The following is a 22,763-nucleotide window of genomic DNA, read 5'->3' on the forward strand; positions in this document are numbered from 1 at the left end:
GACTGGAGCTTCAGCTTTAGCATCAGTCCTTTCAATGAACACCCAGGGCTGATCTCCTTCAGAATGGACTGGTTGGATATCCTTGCAGTCCAAGGGACTCTCAAGAGTCTTCTCCAGTGTCACAGTTCAAAAGCATCAATTCTTTGGCGCTCACCAGATGGTCAACACCTAAGTTAGATTGATTATACTCTTTGCAGCCAAACATGGAGAAGCTCTATACAGTCACAAAAACAAGACCAGGAGCTGACTGTGGCTCAGATCATGAACTCCTTATTGCCAAATTCAGACTTAAATTGAAGAAAGTAGGGAAAACCACTAGACCATTCAGGTATGACCTAAATCAAATCCCTTATGATTATACAGTGGAAGTGAGAAATAGATTTAAGGGCCTAGATCTGATAGAGTGCCTGATGAACTATGGACGGAGGTTCGTGACATTGTACAGGAGACAGGGATCAAGACCATTCCCATGGAAAAGAAATGCAAAAAAGCAAAATGGCTGTCTGGGGAGGCCTTACAAATAGCTGTGAAAAGAAGAGAGGTGAAAAGCAAAGGAGAAAAGGAAAGATACAAGCATCTGAATGCAGAGTTCCAAAGAAGAGCAAGAAGAGATAAGAAAGCCTTCTTCAGCAATCAATGCAAAGAAATAGAGGAAAAGAACAGAATGGGAAAGACTAGAGATTTCTTCAAGAAAATTAGAGATACCAAGGGAACATTTCATGCAAAGATGGGCTCGATAAAGGACAGAAATGGTCTGGACCAAAGAGAAGCAGAAGATATTAAGAAGAGGTGGCAAGAATACACAGAAGAACTGTACAAAAAAGATCTTCACAACCCAGATAATCATGATGGTGTGATCACTCATCTAGAGCCAGACATCCTGGAATGTGAAGTCAAGTGGGCCTTAGAAAGCATCACTACGAACAAAGCTAGTGGAGGTGATGGCATTCCAGTTGAGCAAATCCTGAAAGATGATGCTGTGAAAGTGCTGCACTCAATATACCAGCAAATTTGGAAAACTCAGCAGTGGCCACAGGACTGGAAAAGGTCAGTTTTCATTCCAATCCCAAAGAAAGGCAAGGCCAAAGATAGCCTTAAGTCATGTTAAATAAGACCATGAAAAAGGAGATCCTTTATGATACCCCAAACCAAAGTGTGTCTGATCTGATGTTCTGAGCCTCATAGCTTATTAGCAAAAGCATCATCATCACCAACATCATGTGGACGCCGGGGCCATTACTGTGTGAGCAACAGGATCATCTTCATCCTGTTATCACCGTCACCATCACCGTCACACCGTCATCATTATGAAGTCACCACCGACGCCATCACCGCTCACGGCGCCATCATTGTGTCATCATCGGCACCGTCACCTTCATCCCGTCATCACCAAGATATCACCATCACTATTACAGGAGATTATCAACGTTATCGTATGATCAACACCATCACCTTGATCCCTATTCCCAAGGAGTAGGGTGTGCCTCTCAGACAGTGAACTCAAATAGAAGTCAGAGAAAGGGTCCACCTAAACTATGCTAAGAAAACATGCTGGGGAAAAGTGTTGGAAGAGAAATTTAAAGACAATGCTGTTGCTTAGACCAGACATGGTTGCTCAGATCAGACATGGCTTCTCAGATCAGACGTGGCTGCTCAGATCAGACGTGGCTGCTCAGATCAGACACAGTTGCTCAGATCAGACGTGGTTGCTCAGACCAGACATGGTTGCTCGTCCCTGTCACAGGACATCGTCACCAGTATCGCATCAGCAGCACCATCACCTTGATCCCTTCATCCCCAAGAGCACCGTTGTCCCTATCACACGACATCATCACCAGTATCACATCATCAGCACCATCACCTTGATCCTCTTATCACCACCACCATCACCACCACCATCAGCCCCACCACCATTATCCAATAGGTTCTGAATCCCCGTGGCGAGTCATCAGAGCCTTTTCAACTGACCCGAAAGGACTGTGTTTTCTCTTTTCTTCATCCCAGAAGGACAGTCATCTGACGGATGTTTCCCTCCGGGCGGTGGAGCATCCTTGGTGCCCTGAAAACAAGGAAAAGTGATGATCGCATGTCCTTGTGAGACAGCCTCTAAGTGGCCTCAAAACAAATCGGTCTGGCTTGAGCCTCCTACGTGGTTTTCTGTGCAGTTTCATCTCCCACCCTCATTTGTCGCGTGTCACAGCGTGGCTCCTTAGGAATCAATTAACGGAAATTGAAGACAATAAGGTCTCTTCCTCTCCTTCATGTTCCCTTCCACAGATACTGGTTTCTCTCTGGAGGAACTGACTGTCCTGAATAAACAGAGGCAGAGAAATGTTCATTTCTGTTACTTTGCCCTTCTGAGAAAAATGACAGGAATGAGCCATTTCTGGTGTGGCCACATTGAAGGTAAAACAGTCTTCTGGCCCCATGCACTAATTTTTAAACAGTAGCTTTAGAACTAGGGCCTCCCTGGTAGCTCAGCTGGTAAAGAACCTGCCTGCAATGCAGGAGACCCTGGTTTGATTCCTGGGTCAGGAAGATCCTCTGGAGAAGGGATAAGCTATCCACTCGAGTCTTCTTGGGTTTCCCTGGTGGCTCAGCTGGTAAAGAATCTGCCTGCAATGCGGGAGACCTGGGTTCGATCCCTGGGTTGGGAAGATCCCCTGGAGAAGGGAAAGGCTCCCCACTCCAGGAGTAGGGTGTGCCTCTCTGACAGTGAACTCAAACAGAAGTCAGAAAGGGTCCACCTAAACTATGCTAGGAAAACATGCTGGGGAAAAGTGTTGGAAGAGAAATTTAAAAACAATGCTGTTGCTTAGATCAGACATGGTTGCTTAGATAAGACATGGTTGCTCAGACCAGACATGGCTGCTCAGATCAGACATGGCTGCACGGGGCTGAAGTCTTCCCATGCCCACGGGACCCATGGAGGGGCAAAAGAAAATCGAAGCCTCCAAATATGTCAGTATTTGAGCTGCTGTGGTAGATGGTTGCACTGTGGCCTCATTAATGAGGGCTGGGCAGGGTATTGTTGGCCAAGCTAAACCCCGAGACCCAAACGTTAGTGAACCTGGAAGGACAGCAAGGGACTCAACGAGGCCAGCCAGAGACTCCACGGGTCCAAATAGCTATTCAAGCAGACGAATGGCCCAGAAGGCCAAGGTGACATGGCCAGCTATGTATTCAAGGTGGATGGAGCCTGCTGAAAACCTCGGGCAGGAAAACCTCGGAAAATGAGTTGAGAGGCTTGTACCATTGGAATGAGCCATCATCCACACACCCAGCCACTCAGCATCCATTCATCTATTTATCCATCCATGCATCCATCCATCCATTCCTCATCCATTCACTTATGCATCCATCCACAAATCCATCTAAGCATCTAATCATCCATCCACCCACCCACCAGCTACTCACCATCCATTCATCATCCATTAACTTACGCATCCATCTACAAATCCATCTAACCATCCATCCACCCATCCATCCAGCCACTCACCATCCATTCCTCTATTTATCCATCCATTTATCCATCCACGCATCCATCCATCCACTCATCATCCATTCACTTGCACATCCATCCACAAATCCATCTAACCCTCCATCTACCCATCCGTCCATTCGCCATCCACCCATCTACATATCCATTCACCACGCATCTATCTATTCATTCACCCATTGATTCACCCAACCATCCATCCACTGGTCCATCACCCATCCACTCGGGCATTCATCTACTAACCCACCTATCCATCCATCCATTTAACAAGCAAGCATGATATGTGAGGAAATTCCCCAGCCTTGGGGCCTCAAAGGCATGAAGACGCAGTCCAGTCAGCAGAACTCCAGGCTCCCAGTCAAGGCTGAGGCTCCAAGAAGAAAGAGCCTGGAGACACAGGGGAAGGAGATGAGCTTGAGTGAGTCAAAGGCTAGGCTGTAGCAATCTCTCGCTGCAGAGGAATGAAGGATCACAAGGACCGCGATGGACCACCTCGTCGAGCTCAACTCAGCCTCCAGCGATCGGCATCAAGGCATCTCCTTCTCAGGCATCCTCATGGGAATGCAGACAACATTTGACCTTCTCCACAAAGTTGTTGCTTCAGAAAGGGCTTCCTCCACGGGGAGCTTTCAAGCTCACTCGTGGTTTTTCCAGGACTCATTGGAAAACACCCTGAGGCTGGGAAAGACTGAGGACAAGCAGAGAAGAGGGCAACAGAGGATGAGATGGTTGGACAGCGTGACTGATTCAATAGACATGAGTTCGAGCAAACTCCGGGAGACAGTGAAAACTGAGAGAGATAGTTACTGAGGGGAAAAATTAGCTCAGTGATTTGAGCTGTTAGGATGCAATCTGCGATCCAAAGCTCCCTGGAATGAGTAACTGCGAACCGTCAGGCTTGGATAAGGGCAGGGTTAGCAAGGGAGAAGAGATGTGTCTGGCTGACTCTCTTTGTCCATAAATGTTTATGTAGAAGGGGACAAGGAAATAAACTGTTTCTCACTTCACAGGTGGCTCAGCAGGTAAAGAATCTGCCTGCCAAAAAGGAGATGAGGGTTCGATTCCTGGCTCAGGAAGATCCCCTGGAGAAGGAAATGTCCATCCACTCTAGTATTCATGCCTGGAGAATCCCATGGTTGGAGGAGCCTGGCAGGCTGCAGGCTATGGGGTCGCAAAGAGCTGGACATGACTGAGTGACTGAGTGTGCACACATGGTTAGGGGTGGGGGCGGGCTTCCCAGGTGGCTCACTGGTTAAGAATCTGCCTACCAGTGCAGGAGATGCGGGTTTGACCCCTGGGTGGGGAAGATGCCCTGGAGAAGGAAATGGCAACCCACCCCAGTGTTCCTGCCTGGAGAATCCCAGGGACAGAGGAGCCTGGTAGGTCACAAAAGAGCTGGATGTGACTTAGTGACTGAACGACCACACAGGCTAGGGAGAGTCTGAAAGACCTCCATCCATCTAGGAAAGGAAGCGAGAAACAGTAATAGCTTCTACCATGCTTCCTTCTAAAAATGGTGTTTCAGATGGGGCTATTGCAAGCCATCTTCGCCATACAACCTTGACGGCACAAAGCATTTAAGGCTGCCTGAGAATTAAAGCAGTGACATCCACAGCTTCGTAGGTGCTCTGTGATGACCTAGTGGAGTGGGATGGAGAGGCGGGAGGGAGGCTCAAGAGGCGGGGGGTATATGTATACGTATGGCTGAATCACTGAGGAAGACTTTCTATTAAAATAGTCCAACTCTCACAGACGTGTCCAAAATCACTGCAGATGGCGACTGCAGCCATGAAATTAAAAGATGCTTGCTCCTTGGAAGAAAAGCTATCACCAACCTAGACAGCATCTGAAAAAGCAGAGACTTTACATTGCCAACAAAAGTTTGTCCAGTCAAGCTTTTTTCAGTGCTCATGTATGGATGTGAGAACTGGACCATAAAGAAAGCTGAGTGCCGAAGAATGGATCTTTTGAACTGTGGTGTTGGAGAACACTCTTGAGAGTCCCTTGGACTGCAAGGAGATTAAACCAGTCTGTGCTAAAGATGAGTCCTGAATATTCATTGGAAGGACTGATACTGAAGCTGAAACTGCAGTCCTTTGGGAAGAACTAACTCACTAGAAAAGACCCTGATGCTGGGAAAGATTGAAGGCGGGAGGAAAAGGGGACAACAGAGGATGAGATGGTTGGATGGCATCATTGACTCGATGGACAGGAGTTTGACCAAGATCGGGAGTTGGTGATGCACAGGGAGGCCTGGCATGCTGCAGTCCATGGGGTCGCAAAGAGTCGGACACGACTGAGCGACTGAACTGAACTGAACTGATCGCTGAATCACTTTGCCCTAGAGCAGAAACTAATGCAACATTGTAAATCAATTGTACTCCAACTAAACACACACACACACACACACACACACACACACACACACACACACACACACAACTGAAATCTATGCGCATCTCTCTCTCCAGGGAGGCAACCAGCCATCTGTTGAATGAAAACCAAGAGTCTGCCCAGAACTGCTTAATTGCAGAGCTGGGGAACACCCAAAAGTCTGATTAATGGAACCTGGCTCAGTTCTACTGCAGGCAGATGGAAACATGACTGAGACTTAATAAGCGGGAATCCGGTTAATCGTATTTTCCCGGGTGTGTAGAGAGACTGAGCTAATTAGAGAAGAAGCAGTCAGCTTCAGTGAACCCTGCCCAGAGTGTGTAGTGGACAATGGAACAGGCATCTGATGGGCGCTGGTAGGTGGCGGACACAGCTCAGCATCCTCAGAGTCTCATACTAACGAGAGGGTCAATTCCTAGGCAGGTTGATTAGAAGTCTGGAGTCCCTGAGGAGGAGGGGGGGGGCGGGTAGGAGGGAAGGCAGGAGGAGAAGGGGGAGGAGGAGGATCTTGAAAAAGAGATAGGGGTCTGGAATTCTCAAGGAGGAGGAAAGGACAAACGTGTTTTTCTCTCTGCATTCCTTAGCCTACATTCCTTGGCATCACCAACTCGATGGACATGAGTTTGAACAAACTCCAGGAGTTGGTGATGGACAGGGAGGCCTGGCGTGCTGCAGTCCGTGGGGTCACAAGGAGTCAGACACAACTGAGCAACGGAACTGAACTGAGCTTCCTTAGTCTGAGTCACATAAGTTTTCTTCTTTAACTGATGATTATACAAGACAACTCAGCTTCAACTCTGTACTAGGGATTATATTGGAGAAGGCAATGGCACCCCACTCCAGTACTCTTGCCTAGAAAATCCCATGGACGGAGGATCCTGGTGGGCTGCAGTCCATGGAGTCGCTAAGAGTCAGACACGACTGAGCGACTTCCCTTTCACTTTTCACTTTCATGCATTGGAGAAGGAAATGGCAACCCACTCCAGTGTTCTTGCCTGGAAAGTCCCAGGGGTGGGGAAGACTGGTGGGCTGCCATCTATGCGACCCGCACAGAGTCGGACACGACTAAAGCGACTTAGCAGCAGCAGGGATTATATAACAACAATGTATCCTGCTTGAGGATAGTTTCTCCTTCCTGAAAACCTTCTGACTAATCCTGTTATCTTAAAATGTATATTACTGGAGTGGGTCTGGTAAGATCTTTCTGTTGTTAAGTTCTAACCCTGCTACCTTAAAATGTAAATTGTGGGACTGGGTCTAGTAACATCTTTACAACCTTGAGACATGCTTTTGATTTATTATATAATCAATTCAAAAAGTATATAGCTCCCTTGCTTAGATTAGGGAGGGGGCACTCTCTGTCTCCCTTCTGATGTCTCTGTCAGAAGCTTTCTCTGACTCTTTTCACTCTAATAAAACTTCTGCCACACAAGAGCCCTTGAGTGGTCAAGTCTGGTCCCTGGTCCCGAAGCTAAATCTTCTTCTTCGGAGATCACGAATCCAATACCATTCACTGTAAGCGATCATTAATACATGCAGAACCAAAGTAGAATCATCTGTTGATAGGAGCTTCTGTTCTGCTTCAGTAGTTAACAATCCGCCTTGCAATGCAAGGGACGTGGGTTCGATCCCTGGTCCGGGAAGATCCCACATGCCGCAGCTGAGCCCGTGCGCAGGAGCTGTTGACCTGAGCTCTAGAGCCTGGGTCTTCAAGAACAGAAGCCACCAAAATGAGACGCTCATGCACCAAAGCCAGAGGGGAGGCCCCGCCCCCCGCAACCAGAGGGGAGGCCCCGCCCCCCGCAACCAGAGGGGAGGCCCCGCCCCCCGCAACCAGCAACCACAGAAAGCCCACACACAGCACCAAGGACTCAGCACAGACAAAAATAAATGTTTTTAAAAAACCACCAATTATAACAAATCTAGCCGTTTGGTGCAGGGTGTGTTTATAATGGAAGAGACAGTGTATGCTTCGTTGAAAGTGAAAGTCGCTCAGTCGTGTCCGACCCTTTGTGACCCCATGGATGACACAGTCCATGGGATTCTCCAGGCCAGAATACCGGAGAGGGCAGCCTTTCCCTTCTCCAGGGGATCTTCCCAACCCAGGAATCAAACCCAGGTCTCTTGCATTGCAGGCGGATTCTTTACCAGCTGAGCCACCAGAGCAGGCCCTTGTACATGGGAGGTGTCTTCAAATTTGCTGTGAACCAAAAACAGCTCTAAAACATAAAGTCTGTTGAAAAAATAAGTAACAAATGGCATTAAGGACAAAAAAAGGATGCATAATATCATATATATTAGTATTTGTATATGTAGAAATAGTATATCAATAATATCTATAATAGCATCTATAATATCCATATTATATGTATATATAATAGTATAGAATATAAATCTTATATTAATACATAGCAGAGTACATACTGGGCTTCCCTGACAGCTCAGCTGGTAAAGAATCTGCCTGCAATGTAGCACACCCTTGTTCAATTCTTGGGTCGGGAAGATCCCCTGGAGACGGGAAAGGCTACTGACTCCAGTATCCTTGGACTTGCCTTGTGGCTAGACCTGGGTTCGATCCCTGGGTTGGGAAGATCTCCGCAGGAGGGCATGGCAACCCACTGCAGTACTCTTGCCTGGAGAACCCCGTGGACAGAGGAGCCTGGCGGGCTACAGTCCATGGTGTCGCAAACAGTCAGACAGAACTGAGTGACTGAGGACAGCACAACGCATCGTGTACACCACTCTCACGGCAGAAAGTTAACAGGAATTAAAGAGCCTCTCCATGATAGTGAAAGAGGAGAATGAAAAAGCTGGCTTGAAATTCAACATTAAAAAACCTAAGATCGTGGCATCCAGTCCCATCACTTCATGGCAAATAGATGCGGAAACAGTGAAAGCTTTATTTTTTGGAGCTCCCAGATCACTATGGATGGTGCCTGCAGCCATGAAATCAAAAGACGCTTGCTCGTTGGAAGAAAAGCTATTACAAATCTAGACAGATTATTAGAAAGCAGAGATATCACTTTGCCAGCAAAGGTCTGTCTTAGTCAAAGTTACGGTTTTTCTAGTAGTCATGTGAGAGCTGGACCATGAAGAAGGTTGAGCTCCAAAGAACGGATGCTTTTGAACTGTGGTGTTGGAGAAGACTCTTGAGAGTCCCTTGGACTGCAAGGAGATCCAACCAGTCCATCCTAAAGGAGATCAGTACTCGGTGTTAATTGGAAGGACTGATGCTGAAACTGCAATCCTTTGGCCACCTGATGTGAAGAGCTGATGTACTAGAAAAGACCCTGATGCTGGGAAAGATTGAAGGCAGGAGGAGAAAGGGACGACAGAGGACGAGATGGTTGGATGGCATCACTGACTCGATGGACATGGGTTTGAGCAAGCTCTGGGAGATGGTGATGGACAGCAAAGCCTGGTGTGCTGCAGTCCACGGGGTCACAAGGAGTCGGATACGGTTTATCTGAACAACACTGAAGAATGTCAAGTCCACCCCAGACTCCCTAACTATGCTCCCTCCCATCCATCCCCATTAGTAACCATAAGTTCTTTCTCTGAGTCTGTGAGTCTGTTTCTGGTTTGTAAATAAGTTCCTTTGTACCATTCCTTTTTAGATTCTGCATATAAGTCATACGAGCTCTGGGAGTTGGTGATGGACGGGGAGGCCTGGCGTGGTGCAGTCCACGGGGTCACAAGGACTCGGACTGAGCTAACTGACCGATACGATGTTTGTCTTTCTCTGTCTGACCTAGTTCCCTCAGCATGATGATCTCCAAGTCCATCCACGTTGCTGCTGCTGCTGCTAAGTCGCTTCAGTCGTGTCCGACTCTGTGCGACCCCGTAGACGGCAGCCCACCAGGCTCCCCCGTCCCTGGGATTCTCCAGGCAAGAACACTGGAGTGGGTTGCCATTTCCTTCTCCAATGCATGAAAGTGAAAAGTCAAAGTGAAGTCGCTCAGTCGTGTCTGACTCTTTGCGACCCCACAGACTGCAGCCTACCAGGCTCCTCCATCCATGGGATTTTCCATCCACTTTGCTGCAGATCAAATGCTATTTTTTTTTTTTTTAATGTGTGTGTCTTGAGTGTCTCTCAACTCCCGCCATCAGCATGGGGGCATAAGAGAGCCTTCTGAGCTTCCACGGCAACCACAACACGTCAGCTTCACTCAGCATCCTCGGGTCTCCCCGGGGAATGGCGGGGGGGGGGGGTCCATATCCATCAGCCACAAGAACCCGGCTGCCAAGGATGATTAACGGGCTGAGCCTGCCAGCCTCCACGTAGCCAGGTCCTGCCAAGAACCATAAGGCAGAGCCTGAAGGAGGCAGACGTATCGGATCTGGCAAGAGACCATGGACGACATTAAAATTAACCTTGGGCCACTCCCGGCAAGAATTAATTGCTTGTGACTGCGAGATTCCTGTCTGTGCCAGAGGCTCACAACCAGACAGGACACATCACGCTCTGAGCTTTGGCTGATCCGTTCCCTCCATGGACATTTGTGGAAATCTTGCTGGTTTTTTTGTTTGTTTGTTTGCCTGCTCAACATGAAGGATCTTAGTTCTCTGACCTGGGATCGCATCGACATCCCCTGCATTGCAAGGGGAAGTGTTATTCACTGGACCACCAGGCAAGTCGCTGCAAATTTTTCCACATGCAAGAAAAAGTAAGCTTCAAATACATCTCCAGTCATGTCCAACTCTCTGCAGCCCCATGGACTGTAGCCCACCAGGCTCCTCGATCCATGGGATTCTCCTGGCAAGAATACTGGAGGGGGTTGCCCTGCCCTTCTCCAGGGGATCTTCCTGACCCAGGGATCGAACTTGGGTCTCTTGCATTGCAAGGCATATTCTTTATCAACTGAGCCACCAGGGAAGCCCACTCAATTCGTTAGGAAGGCCAAGAATGTAGCTCTGTTTGCAGGATCATGGAAGAAAAGTCTATAGACTGTAGCCTATCAGGCTTTTCCATCCATGGGATTTTCTAGGCAAGAGTACTGGAGTGGGGTGCCATCGCCTTCTCCAGAAAATGCCAGCAAGACGCCAAACGGACAGAAGATTTAAACAGATGTTTCTTTAAACAAGACGTACAGAGACAGACAACAGACACACGAAAAGATGCTCAGCATCGCTCATGATAAGAAAAATGCCAGTCAGGAGTACAGGGAGGTATCAACTCCCACCAATCAGAACGGCCATCATCCAAAAGTCTACAAACAGTACATGCTGGACAGGGTGTGGAGAAAAGGGGACCCTGCTGCACTTCTGCTGGGAATGGAGACTGGTGCAGCCCCTGTGGAGAACACCACGGAGGGCCCTTAAAAATTTTAAAAAATAGAGCAGGCATATGACCCAGCAATCCCACTTCTGGGCATATATCCAGAGAGAAACGTGGCCCCCAAAAGATGCAAGCAGCCCAAAGTTCACTGCAGCGCATTCACAACAGCCAGGACGTGGACGCCACCTAGACGTCCATCGGCAGAGGAATGGATAACCGAGACGTGGGACATATATACAACGGAACGGTCCTGAGCCATGAAAGAGAATGAGACAAAATGCCAACTTCGGCATCACAGACGGACCTAGAGGTTGTCATACAAAGTGAGGTAAGTCAGACAGAGAGAGGTAAATATCATATGAGACCACTTATATGGGGAATCTGATTAAAAAAAAAAACGATACAAATGGACTTATTCATGAAACAGAAATAGACTCATAGACATAGAGAACACATTTGTGATTGACCAAATCGGGGAAAGGAGGAAAGATAAGTTGGGAGCTTGGGACGAAAATGCGCACACTTCTAGGTAAATTGTGGATAAACAGCAAGGACCTATGTACGTAGGCTGTGACTGACTCGCTTCGCTATACGCCTGGAACTAACGCAACATTGTTCGTCAACTGTGTGTGTGCTCATTCGCACAGCCGGGTCTGACTCTCTGCGACCCCATGGACTGTAGCCCACCAGGCTCCTCTGTCCATGGGGATTCTCCAGTCCAGAGTACTGGAGTGGGTTGCCATTTCCTTCTCCAGGGGATCTTCCCCACCCAGGGATCAAACCCACGTCTCCTGCACTGCAAGCAAGTTCTTTACCGCCTGACCCACGGACAAGCCCACGAATACTAGAGTGGGTAGCCTATCTCTTCTCCAGGGGGTCTTCCCGACTCAGGGACGGAACCCACATCTCCCACATGGCAGACAGATCCTTTCCTGTCTGAGCCCCCAGGGAAGCCCTCATCAGCTATACACTCCAATACAAAAATTAAAAAAAAATTTTTTTTTTAAGATGCCAAATGAGGCACTGGAGTGCTTTTTCGTATTTCGTTCCAGTGTGATTTCTGCCTAGCTTGCGTCTGTCTCCTCCTCACCCTTTCCCTCCTGTTCACTCTCCGGGGCTCCCCTCCCATTTCTGGGTCCTGACTGCTTTGGAACTGTCAACTCGCTTTACGTCTGGGGGTCCTGAGGTTTCCGAACGCCCCACGCAATGGACTCACATGGAGTGCTGCTGGGTTTGCTGGGTTTTAAAATATCATTTATTTATTTATTGGCCGTACCATGTGGCTTGTGGGATCTTGCTTCCCAGACCAGGGATTGAACCGGAGCCCTTGGCAAATGAACGTGTCGAGTCCTAACCACTGGGCCTCCAGGGAAGCCCCACGTGGAGTCTTTTTTTTTTTTTTTCTTTCCACTCCTCAGCTCTGAGTAGATATTCCCAGGAGGCTCAGCAGTAAAGAATCTGCCTGCCAAATCAGGAGATGCTAGGTTCGGTCCCTGGGTCAGGAAGATTCTCCTGGAGCAGGAATGGTAACCCACTCCAGTATTCTTGTCTGCAGAATCTCATGGACAGAGGAGCCTGGCAGGCTACAGTCCATTGGGTTGCAAAGAGTTGGACGCAGCTGAGCACACTTAGACGCATCTGAGTAGATAAAGGACTCCACAGAAGGACAGGAGTCCAGCCATTTTCTAGTTGAATCTCTGCGGCTTCCCTGGTGGCTCAGCTGGCAAAGAATCCACCTGCAATGCAGGAGACCCGGGTTCAATCCCTGAGTTGGGAAGATTCCCTGGAGGAGGAAATGCAACCCGCTCCAGTTTCCTTGCCTGGAGAATCCCATGGACAGAGGAGCCTGGGGGGCTGCAGTCCACGGGGGTCGCAGAGTCAGGCGCAGCCCAACGGCTAAGCACAGCACAGCAGAGTTGAGCCTCCACGCTCTGCAGACATGGAGATCTCCGTGCGCTGCTTTGAGGAGAGAACTCTGCCCTTGAAAAAAATGAACGTTTTGTTGAAGAGCCTGGGGTGCGGGGGATGAGACAGATGTCAGCAAGCAGAGCTGGGCAGCCCCCCGGGCTGCACACACCAGGGGGCTGAGAGGTGCCAAGCTTGGAGCAGATGAACTGCTTCTATTCCGATGTGGAATTTCTGAGCTCGCAGATCTGATTACTGAACGTGGAGTAAAAACCCTTTTCCGTTTTCTGCCTTTAACGTAAGAGTGAGGGATGCTCAGTGAGGAAGAGCTCTGCGAAACGCAGGCTGTTCTCTTCCTGTCTTCCTCTCTGGGTTTTGCATATGTCTCTGTTCTTCCTTTGCCGACAAAGGTCCGTCTAGTCAAAGCCATGGTTTTCCAAGGAGCCATGTATGGATGTGAGAGTTGGACTATAAAGAAAGCTGAACGCCGAAGAATTGATGCTTTTGAACTGCAGTGCTGGAGAAGACGCTTGAGAGTCCCTTGGACTGCAAGGGGACCCAACCAGTCCATCCTAAAGGAGATCAGTCCTGGGTGTTCCTTGGAAGGACTGATGCTGAAGCTGAAACTCCAATACTCCTGATGTGAAGAACGCACTCACTGGAAAAGACCCTGATGCTGGGAAAGATTGAAGGTGAGAGGAGAAGGAGGTGACAGAGGATGAGATGGTTGGATGGCATCACTGACTCGATGGACATGAGTTTGGGTAGACTCTGGGAGCTGGTGATGGACAGGGAGGCCTGGCGGGCTGCAGTCCGTGGGGTCTCAAAGCGTCGGACATGAGTGAGCAAGTGGATGACAACATATACGCTGCGGTAAATTTTTTCCAGCTTACTCTAGCTCAGATAGGGTCAGTTCTCTATTACTGAGGACCGGCTGACACACTTTTTCCTGTAAAGTGCAGGAACAAAAGCCCGTTGATTACACAAAGCGGGCTGCTGTCAGAGAAGGTCTCCGCCCCTAGAAACAAATGTCCCCCAGGGACCTCCACTGTGAAGGGCACAGAAGCAAGTTCGCGGGTAAATATCCTAGAATGTCACCGTGCTTCTGATTTCATCTCTGAGGTGTAAACCGAGGCTCTGGAACTTAGGCTGCCTTGCACAGAAAATTACGGTTTTTCCACAAGAATATAAAATTCATCTCTCTAAGGGAACCATCCACACAGACGAAGGATTTCAGGACATTTCTGTTCAGAGATAACCGGGCTGGCTCGTTTCACTGTGGACATAAAACCCTTTTTCATGGGAACTGCCTGGCAGAAAACTGCTTCATAGACCCAGAGGCTGTTGGCATATTTACGATATCTATTCTATTTCCCCCGGAACAGGGCTGTTCAGTTTGTGTCCAGAAGTTCCCAAGACTCTGTGGGTACAACCAGACACTATCCATCTTGTTTATTATTTTTTTTAGCTTAAAAAAAGTTTTTTTCTTTAGTTTTTATTTTATATTGGAGTAAGGTTGATAGTGGCGTCCCTGGGGGGCTCAGTCGGTAAAGACTCTGCCTGCAATGCAGGAGATGCAGATTCCATCCACCCTTTGAGAAGATCCCCTGGAGGAGGGCGTGGCAACCCATGCCAGTATTCCTGCCTGGAGAATCCCACGGACAGAGGAGCCTGGCGGGCTACAGGCCACCGGGTCACACAGAGTCAGATGGGATTAAGCAGCTGACACTTGAAGATCATAGTGGATTTACAATGTTTCAATAGTTTCAGGAGTACAGTAAAGTCATTCGGTGACATATGTATCTATTCTTTTTCAAATTCTGTTCCCATTTAGGTTGTTTCATAATATTGAGCAGGGTTCTCTGTGCTGTACACTAGGTCCTTGTTAATGATCTGTCTTACATGGAATTGTGTGTGCGTGTTAACCCCAAACTCCTTATCTATTCCTCCCCCCAGGTTTCCCATTTGCGAACCATGAGGCTGTTTTCTGTGCCTGCAAACCTGTTTCTGTTTTGTAAATAAGTTCCTTTACATAGAACGTCATCTGATTTCCCTGTAAACAGGTAACACTGAAGAACAATGGACAGGTTTGAATGTTTTCAAAAAAAAAAAAAGGCGTAAGAAAGCCTTTATTCAAAGTCAGGGGTCATTTCAGAAATGCTCCTGTTTAAATCACTATTTTTGTAAAAAATTTTATTGACGTACAGTTGATTTGCATTGTTGTTAATTTTTGTTAATAAGCAAAGTTGTGTGTGTATTGGAAGGACTGGAATACATTCATGTATTTCAGTTTATATATATTGGAAATATATATACATAAATACATACATGAATATATATATTCCTTTTTCAGGGAAGCCCATGAATATACATATATATATATATACACACACACCCTGGAGAAGGAAATGGCAACCCACTCCAGTATTCTTGCCTAGGAAATCCCACAGGCAGAGGGAGACTACAGTCGGTTGCAAAGAGCTGGACACGACTGAGCGACCAGCACGGTCACTACTTTCCATATTCTTTTCCACTGGGGTTCATCACGGGATACTGAAGGCAAATCCCTGTGCTCCACAGGAGACCCTTATTGTTTCACCATCGTATATATATCGGTGATGGCGGTGGTTTAGTTGCTAAGTCGTGTCTGACTCTTGCGACCCTGTGGACTGTACCCTGCCAGGCTCCTCTGTCCATAGGATTCTCCAGGCAAGAACACTGGAATGGGTTGCCATTTCCCTCTCCGTCCTATATATAGTAGTTTGCATCACATTATTTTTTAAATTGAAGTAGCGTTTACTCACAATATAGAAATTCTTCTTTTAATGACTTCTCAACCACAGTAAGCAGAGAGATTTAAAAAAAAAAAAAAAAAAAGCAAACAGGAAATCTTAATGCCCGAGGAAATGACGTGGGTCTGGCGTCTGACTGAATAGTGAAACATTCTTTGGTCCTTGGAGCTGACAGGAGAAAAGTATACCTCTGCTGGCCTTGCAGCAACCACGATAATGTGAGTCAGATACCTGAATGATCTATCTACCTGTCTCTGTGACCCCATGGATTGCAGCCCACCCTGCTCCTCTCCCATGGGCTTCTCCAGGGCAGAACACGGCAGTGAGTACACATTCCCGTCTCCAGGGGATCTTCCCGACCCAGGGACTGAACCCTGGCCTCTCACACTGCAGGTGGTTCACCAGCTGAGCCACAGGGAAGCCATCTGTGTATCCATGATTTGTCTTTTCATTCATCTGTTATAGATAAATTACCTATCCATCTTTAGATAATATCTCTACCTATCCATCATTTATCTATTCATCTATCATCCAGCCGGCCATCTAATTGTGCATCCATCCACTGTATCCATCAATCATCTACCCAACTTATCTATTATTTAGAATTTATGCATCTTTACCCGTCTAGCATTATCTAAGATCTGTTCATCTACCTACCATCTATGTATCTGTATCCATCCACCCATCTACCTGCCCATCCGTCCATTGTATCCATCAATCATCTACCCACTTTATCTATTATCTATCTATCTGCATTATCTATCTATCTACATCTATCTCTATATTTTCCATTCATTTATCTATTATCTAATCTATCGATATATTTATCCATCACTTATCTATCAATGTTTCTATCAACCTACCTATCTATATTCATTGCTTTAATCATCTATCAATGTATCACCTCTCAATCTTTCTATCTATAATCTTACAGAAAAACCTGAACAAACTTTGCAGCCAACTCAATATCTATCGTCTGTCCATCCATCTATCCATCTATCTATCTAATCTATCCAACCATCCATCCATCCGTCTATCCATCTATCTCTATACACCTACCCATCCAGCCATCGAATCCATCCATCCATCCATCCATTCATCCATTGAATCCATCCATCCATCTATTTATATCCATCTACCTAATCCATCCATCCATCTCTAACCATCTATCCATCAATTCATTTATCTATATCCATCCATCCATCCATCCATCCATCCATCCATCCATCCATCCATATATCTATCCCTCCATCCACCCATCCATCCACCCATCCACCCATCCACCCATCTATCCATCCATCCATCCATTTATCCATCTATCTATATCCATCCATCCATCCATCCATCCATCCATCTATAACCATCTATCCATCAATCCATCTATCTATATCCATCCATCCATCCATCCGTCTATCCCTCCATCCACCCATCCATCCACCCATCTATCCATCCATCCATAACCATCTATCCATCAATCCATCTATCTATATCCATCCACCCACCCATCCATCCATCCATCTAATCCATCCTTCTATAACCATCTATTTATATCCATCTACCTAATCCATCCATCCATCTATGTATATCCATCTATCCATTCATCCATCTATCTAACCCATCCATCCAGTTATCCATCTACGTATAACCATCTATCCATCCATCCATCTACCTATATCCATCCATCCATCCACCTATATCCATCTATCCACCCACCCATCTATCCATCCATCTATTTATATCCATCTACCTAATCTATCCCTCCATCTATAACCATCTATCCATCAATCCATCTACCTATATCCATCCATCCATCTACCTATATCCATCTATCCACCCACCCACCCATCCATCTGTCCCCCTATCTTTCTAGCTCCAGCTGCGGTTCTCACCCAGGGATGACTTTGCCCCCAGGGGACATACACCGACATCCAGAGACACTTCTGGTTGGCACACTTGGGGTGTGGGGGGTCATCCCCGGCACGTGGTGGATGGAGATCAGGGCTGCTGCTCCGCACCCCAAGTGCACCAGACAACCCACAGACCAGGGCCATCCAGCCGCAGACAAGAGGCGGGGTGAGGCTGAGAAACCCAGGTCTAGAAGATGAAGCCATCTCACAAGACGCAATTTCTGATGCAGGAGCAGCAGACTGGCAGACAGCTCGCTGGCAGTCCGAGCTCCTGCACAGCACCACCTCGGAATCTGCCTCTCGGTCTCCCTCCCCTTAGCGTCACTCAGCCCTGCAGGGAACGTACTGCTTGTCACGCTCCTGGGGCTGGCTCACGGTCGTGTCTCATTCAACAGGGTCTTTCTAGGACCCTGACTTTTACCAAAATGCCACCATTCCTCTGATGCTGAGCAAGGCTTCAGGCAAAAGGAGAACAGGGCGGCAGAGGATGAGATGGTTGGACGGCATCACTGACTTGATGGACATGATTTTGAGCAAACTCCGGGAGATGGTGAAGGACAGGGAGGCCTGGCATGCTGCAGTCCATGGGGCCTCAAAGAGCCGGTCACGACTGAGCAACTGACCAACCAACCAGCAACCATTTCAAACTTCATCTCGCAGATGACCTCAGGATGTAAGAAGCCTCTATTCCCCAGGGTTGAGAGGGAAACATCAGAGAGAGACAGAGATCTTAAGAGTTCCCCCAAGGAAATGGCACCCCACTCCAGTATTCTTCCCCGGAGAATCCCATGGACAGAGGAGGCTGGCAAGCTGCAGTCCATGGGGTCACAGAGTCAGACACGACTGAAGCGCCGATGCACACACATCCCGACCAGGCAGCCAAGACAGCCGACGCGGAAAAGCCGGTGATGCAGGCAGAAAAGGATGAAAAAGCTGCACGGGGCACCCACACGCGGGCAAGCTTCCGCCTACAGCTACTCATCGACAACCCCCCGTCTCATTGCAAGGAAAGCATCTCTTTCTTCCTTTTCCTCCTCTGTGCCGTAGTTCATCCTTCACACGGACAAACACACAGACCCAGGGTGACTTGCAGAATCTCCGAAGGCCCCGGCTGGCATCTCCGCCCGGGGATGCTGGCTCGAAGCATCAATTACTAATGTGGTCTGTGGCATAGCCCTGGAGCTGGGGTTGAGGGGGAGGGCACTCGGAGTGCTCGGCGGGCGGCTGTGCCCTTGGCTGCAGGCTAACCCTCTCCACCCCCCTCGCCATCGGGTACTTTAAAGTCAGAAGCGAAGTCTCCCTGTGACGGTAACTAAATTAATTTCCAAGGGACAGGAGGAGATACCGGTGCAGCTGTTATTAAATGGGTAGGAATTTGAAATGAATAGCTGAGGAGGAGACAGAGAGCTTGATTGCAAAGAGAGGGAGAGACCAGGTCAGCAAAGGAGGTTCAGAGGAGGCAAAAAAAAAAAAAAAAAAGAGAGAGAGAGAGACAGACAGAGAGGGACCAGTTTGCAACAACCAACTGAATAAAGGTTGCAGTTGCCTCTGTGTGTGTGTGTGTGTGTGTGTGTGTGTGTGTGTGTGTGTGTGTGTGTGTGTGTTTTAACTGGAGGAGAATTGCTTTGCAGTGTTTTGTTGCTTTCTGCTGCACAACAACGTAAGTCTGCCGAAGGCATACATAAATCCCCTCCCTCTTGAATCCCCCTCCTCCACTCCCCACATCATCCCTCAGCATCCCTCATTATTCGAGAAATGCAAATCAAAACTGCAACAAGCTATCTGCTCACAAAGGTCAGAATAGCCATCATCGAAAAACCTACAAACAATAAATGCTGGAGAGGGTGTGGAGAAAAGGGCCCCCTCCTACACTCTGGGTGTGAATGTAAATTGGTACAACCTCTATGGAGAACAGTAGAGATATTCCTTCAAAAACTAGTAATAAAATGACCATATGACCCAGCAATGCCACTCCTGGGGATACACCCTAGGGACACCATCATTCAAAAAGACACATGCACCCCAATGTCCATCCCAGCGCTATTCACAGTAGGTACGACTTGGAAAAGGACCCTGATGCTGGGAAAGATGGAGGGCAAAAGGAGAAGGGGGCGACAGAGGACGAGATGGCTGGATGGCCTCACTGGCTCAACGGACATGAGTTTGAGCAAACTCCGGGAGATGGTGAAGGACAGGGAAGCCTGGCTTGCTGCAGTCCGTGGAGCTGCAAGGAGTCGGACACGACTGTGCAGCTGAACAACCGTTAAGGACGTGGAAGCAGTGTAGACGTCGACTGACCGAGGGATGGATAAAGAAGCTGTGGCCGATATATACAATGGAATATCGCTCGGCCATGAAAAGGGACCAGGGTTGCATCAGCTCTAGTGAGGTGGATGAACCTGTGTATGTTTTGACTGATTTCAATGTTGGGCTTCAGGAAGAGACAGCAAAAAGTCCAGAAGTCGTAGGAGATGTCCAGCGTCAGGGGAGACGGACGACTGCTTTTCCACGCTTGGCAAAGATGGGCATGGCACGGGGTCAGTGAGCGCTGGGGACCCGCTGGAGCCGATGATGCCTACACAAGACATAGGGACTGTCTTACGATTCTGCGTGTGAGATGTCTGAAACAGGTCATGCGGGGCTACGATAGAGGTGTCGGCAGGCCTTGGCGGGGAAGGATCTATTTCTGGGTTTCTTTCGGCTTCTGGAGTTGCATCTGTGGTTCCTGGCTTCTTCCTCCAAAAAGTAGGGTACCGTCTTGAATTCTCTCTTCTGTCACCTGCTTGCTTGCCTCCCAGCCTATCTGATCCTCTTCCTCCCTCAGATCAAAAACCTTTATGACTGAGGCTTCACTGGTGGCCCAGTGGTTAGGAATCTGCCTTCCACTGCAGGGGACGTGGGTTCGATACCTGGTCAGGGAACTAAGATCTCCTATGCCTCAGGGGCAAATAAAGCCTGCCCAGCAAGCAACGAAAGATCCCGCATGCCACAACCAAGACCCAGGGCAGCCAAAAATAAAGACATTAAAATTTTTAAAACCTTAATATCAAAATTTAAAAAACGTTTATGATCACAGGGCTTCCCAGGTGGCTCAGACGGTAAAGAATCCGATTGCAATGTGGGAGACCTGGGTTTGGAAGATCCCCTGGAGTAAGGAAAGGGTATCCACTCCAGTATTCTTGGATTTCCACCATTCTTGGGTTTCCACGGTGGCTCAGTCAGTAAAGAATCCATCTGCAATGCAGGAGACCTGGGTTCAATCCCTGGGTAGGGAAGATCCCCTGTTGTTTAAGTCGCTAAGTCTGACTCTTTTGCAACCCCAGGGACTGTAGCCCACCAGGCTCCTCTGTCCATGGGATTCTCCAGGCAAAAATACTGGAGTGGGTTGCCATGCCCTCCTCCAGGGGATCTTCCCAACCCTGGGTCAAACCTGGGTCTCCTGCATGGGAGGCGGATTCTTTACTGTCTGGGCCACGAGACTGGCAACATTTCGCTCCACCACCCCCACGGTGATTGCAGAGGAGCTGGGCGAACACAAGAATCAGCCATCCGTGACCTCTACCTTTCCTGAAGGTGAACAAGGAAACAGGCTCGGCCCCAGACAGCCGAGGTGCATTTGAAAGGAGTGAATTCAGTGAGGCCACAGGGTGCATGTTCCCTTACATGGAATCCTCAATTCCTTCCCTGATATCTGATCTTTGCTGTGCAGACCACCTGCTCCCTTTGTTGCAGAATTGTATACAGCCTGACTCCCCCTCCCACCTCCTTGGAGCAGTTTTCTCAGAGCTACTGAGATGCTGTCTCCCGGGCTCTGAGTCCTCAACATGCCCACCCAATAAAATAAGTCTGATTTCAGGTGGGGACTGTATTTTTTGGTTGACAGTACCAACCTACTTCAACACACATTTTGCTGACTTGCTGGCTTCCCTGATAGCTCACTTGGTAAAGAATCCTCCTGCAATGCGGGAGACCTGGGTTCGATCCCTGGGTTGAGAAGATCCCCTGGAGAAGGGAAAGGCTCCCCACTCCAGTATTCTGGCCTGGAGAATCCCATGGACTGTATAGTCATGGGGTTGCAAAGAGTAGGACACGACTGAGTCACTTTCAATTTCACTGGCTTCAGTTCTCGTGTCTTTTTGCTATCCTTTTTTTTGCTCCATGGGGATTAGAGTTGGCTTGAGAATTATTTCAGGCTGAAAACATTTGAGATTCATCAGATGATGGCGAGAGAGGAAAAAAAAAAAAAGGTCTGTGGCAGTAGTGGTAAAGAATTCCCCTGGCAATGCAGGAGACGCAGCAGACGTGGGTTTGATCCCTGGGTGGGGAAGACCCCCTGGAGAAGGAAATGGAAACCAGCTCCAGTCTTCTTGCCTGGAGAATCCCATGGACAGAGGAGCCCGGCAGGCTACGGTCCACGGGGTGGCAAAGAGTCAGACACAGCTGAGCGGCTGAGCACGCATGAGAATGAAAGGCGACGTGGGGTAGCTTTTGCTTCATTTCTAGAATGCCTACAACTCTTATTAACAATGTTGCAAATGAGCTGACTCTGCGAGTCCTTCCCTGGGCAGAACACCCGCTGCCTCATGTTCTCCTCCTGCTGTTGTTGAGAAGAAAGCTTTCGCCTCCTAGGACTTCGCCGAATGCCAAAGAATAAAGCGAACCAGAGAAGAGAGCAAAAGCAGAAACAAAGGGAAAGAGTCAACGGAGACCAAGGGCAACCAGCTCAGCCATTAAGCAAAGCCAAGGACGTCCCGTTCCTCCTCAAGGGCTGGAGGCAATATTCTGAGCCGTGTCCTCTGAGCTGTATTGCAGACACTGAAGCCCCCAGGAGGTGGAAGAAGTTAACGGTGTGCCCCGCCCACCAGCACGGGGACCCCAGACGGCTGGAAGCAGAAGGTGGGTGATGCATCACCACCAGCCAATCAGAAGATGGTCCAGCAGGTGATCACACACCCTGGCACCCTCTGCCTCACTCTGCCTTTTAAAAA

The 22,763-nt window shown here is 48.4% G+C and overlaps 1 protein-coding gene across 4 annotated transcripts in view; it reads right to left on the reverse strand.

The window, feature by feature from the left end:
- LOC106990378 (splicing factor 3A subunit 2-like) overlaps positions 1 to 22,763 on the reverse strand; it is a 79,552-nt gene that overhangs the window by 50,690 nt on the left and 6,099 nt on the right. Inside the window, exons 1-2 of one of the 4 annotated variants that reach the window (XM_060408590.1) lie at positions 2,179 to 11,172; positions 1,969 to 2,059 (exon numbers count right to left, since the gene is read on the reverse strand). The exons of 1 other annotated variant lie outside the window; for it this stretch is intronic. The gene's annotated coding sequence lies outside the window, so the exon portion shown is untranslated. 2 more of the 4 variants (XM_060408592.1, XM_060408588.1) reach the window with 2 other exon arrangements.

The sequence above is a fragment of the Ovis aries genome, chromosome Y (assembly GCF_016772045.2).
Source record: "Ovis aries strain OAR_USU_Benz2616 breed Rambouillet chromosome Y, ARS-UI_Ramb_v3.0, whole genome shotgun sequence".
In the NCBI taxonomy this organism is placed as follows: Eukaryota; Metazoa; Chordata; class Mammalia; order Artiodactyla; family Bovidae; genus Ovis; species Ovis aries.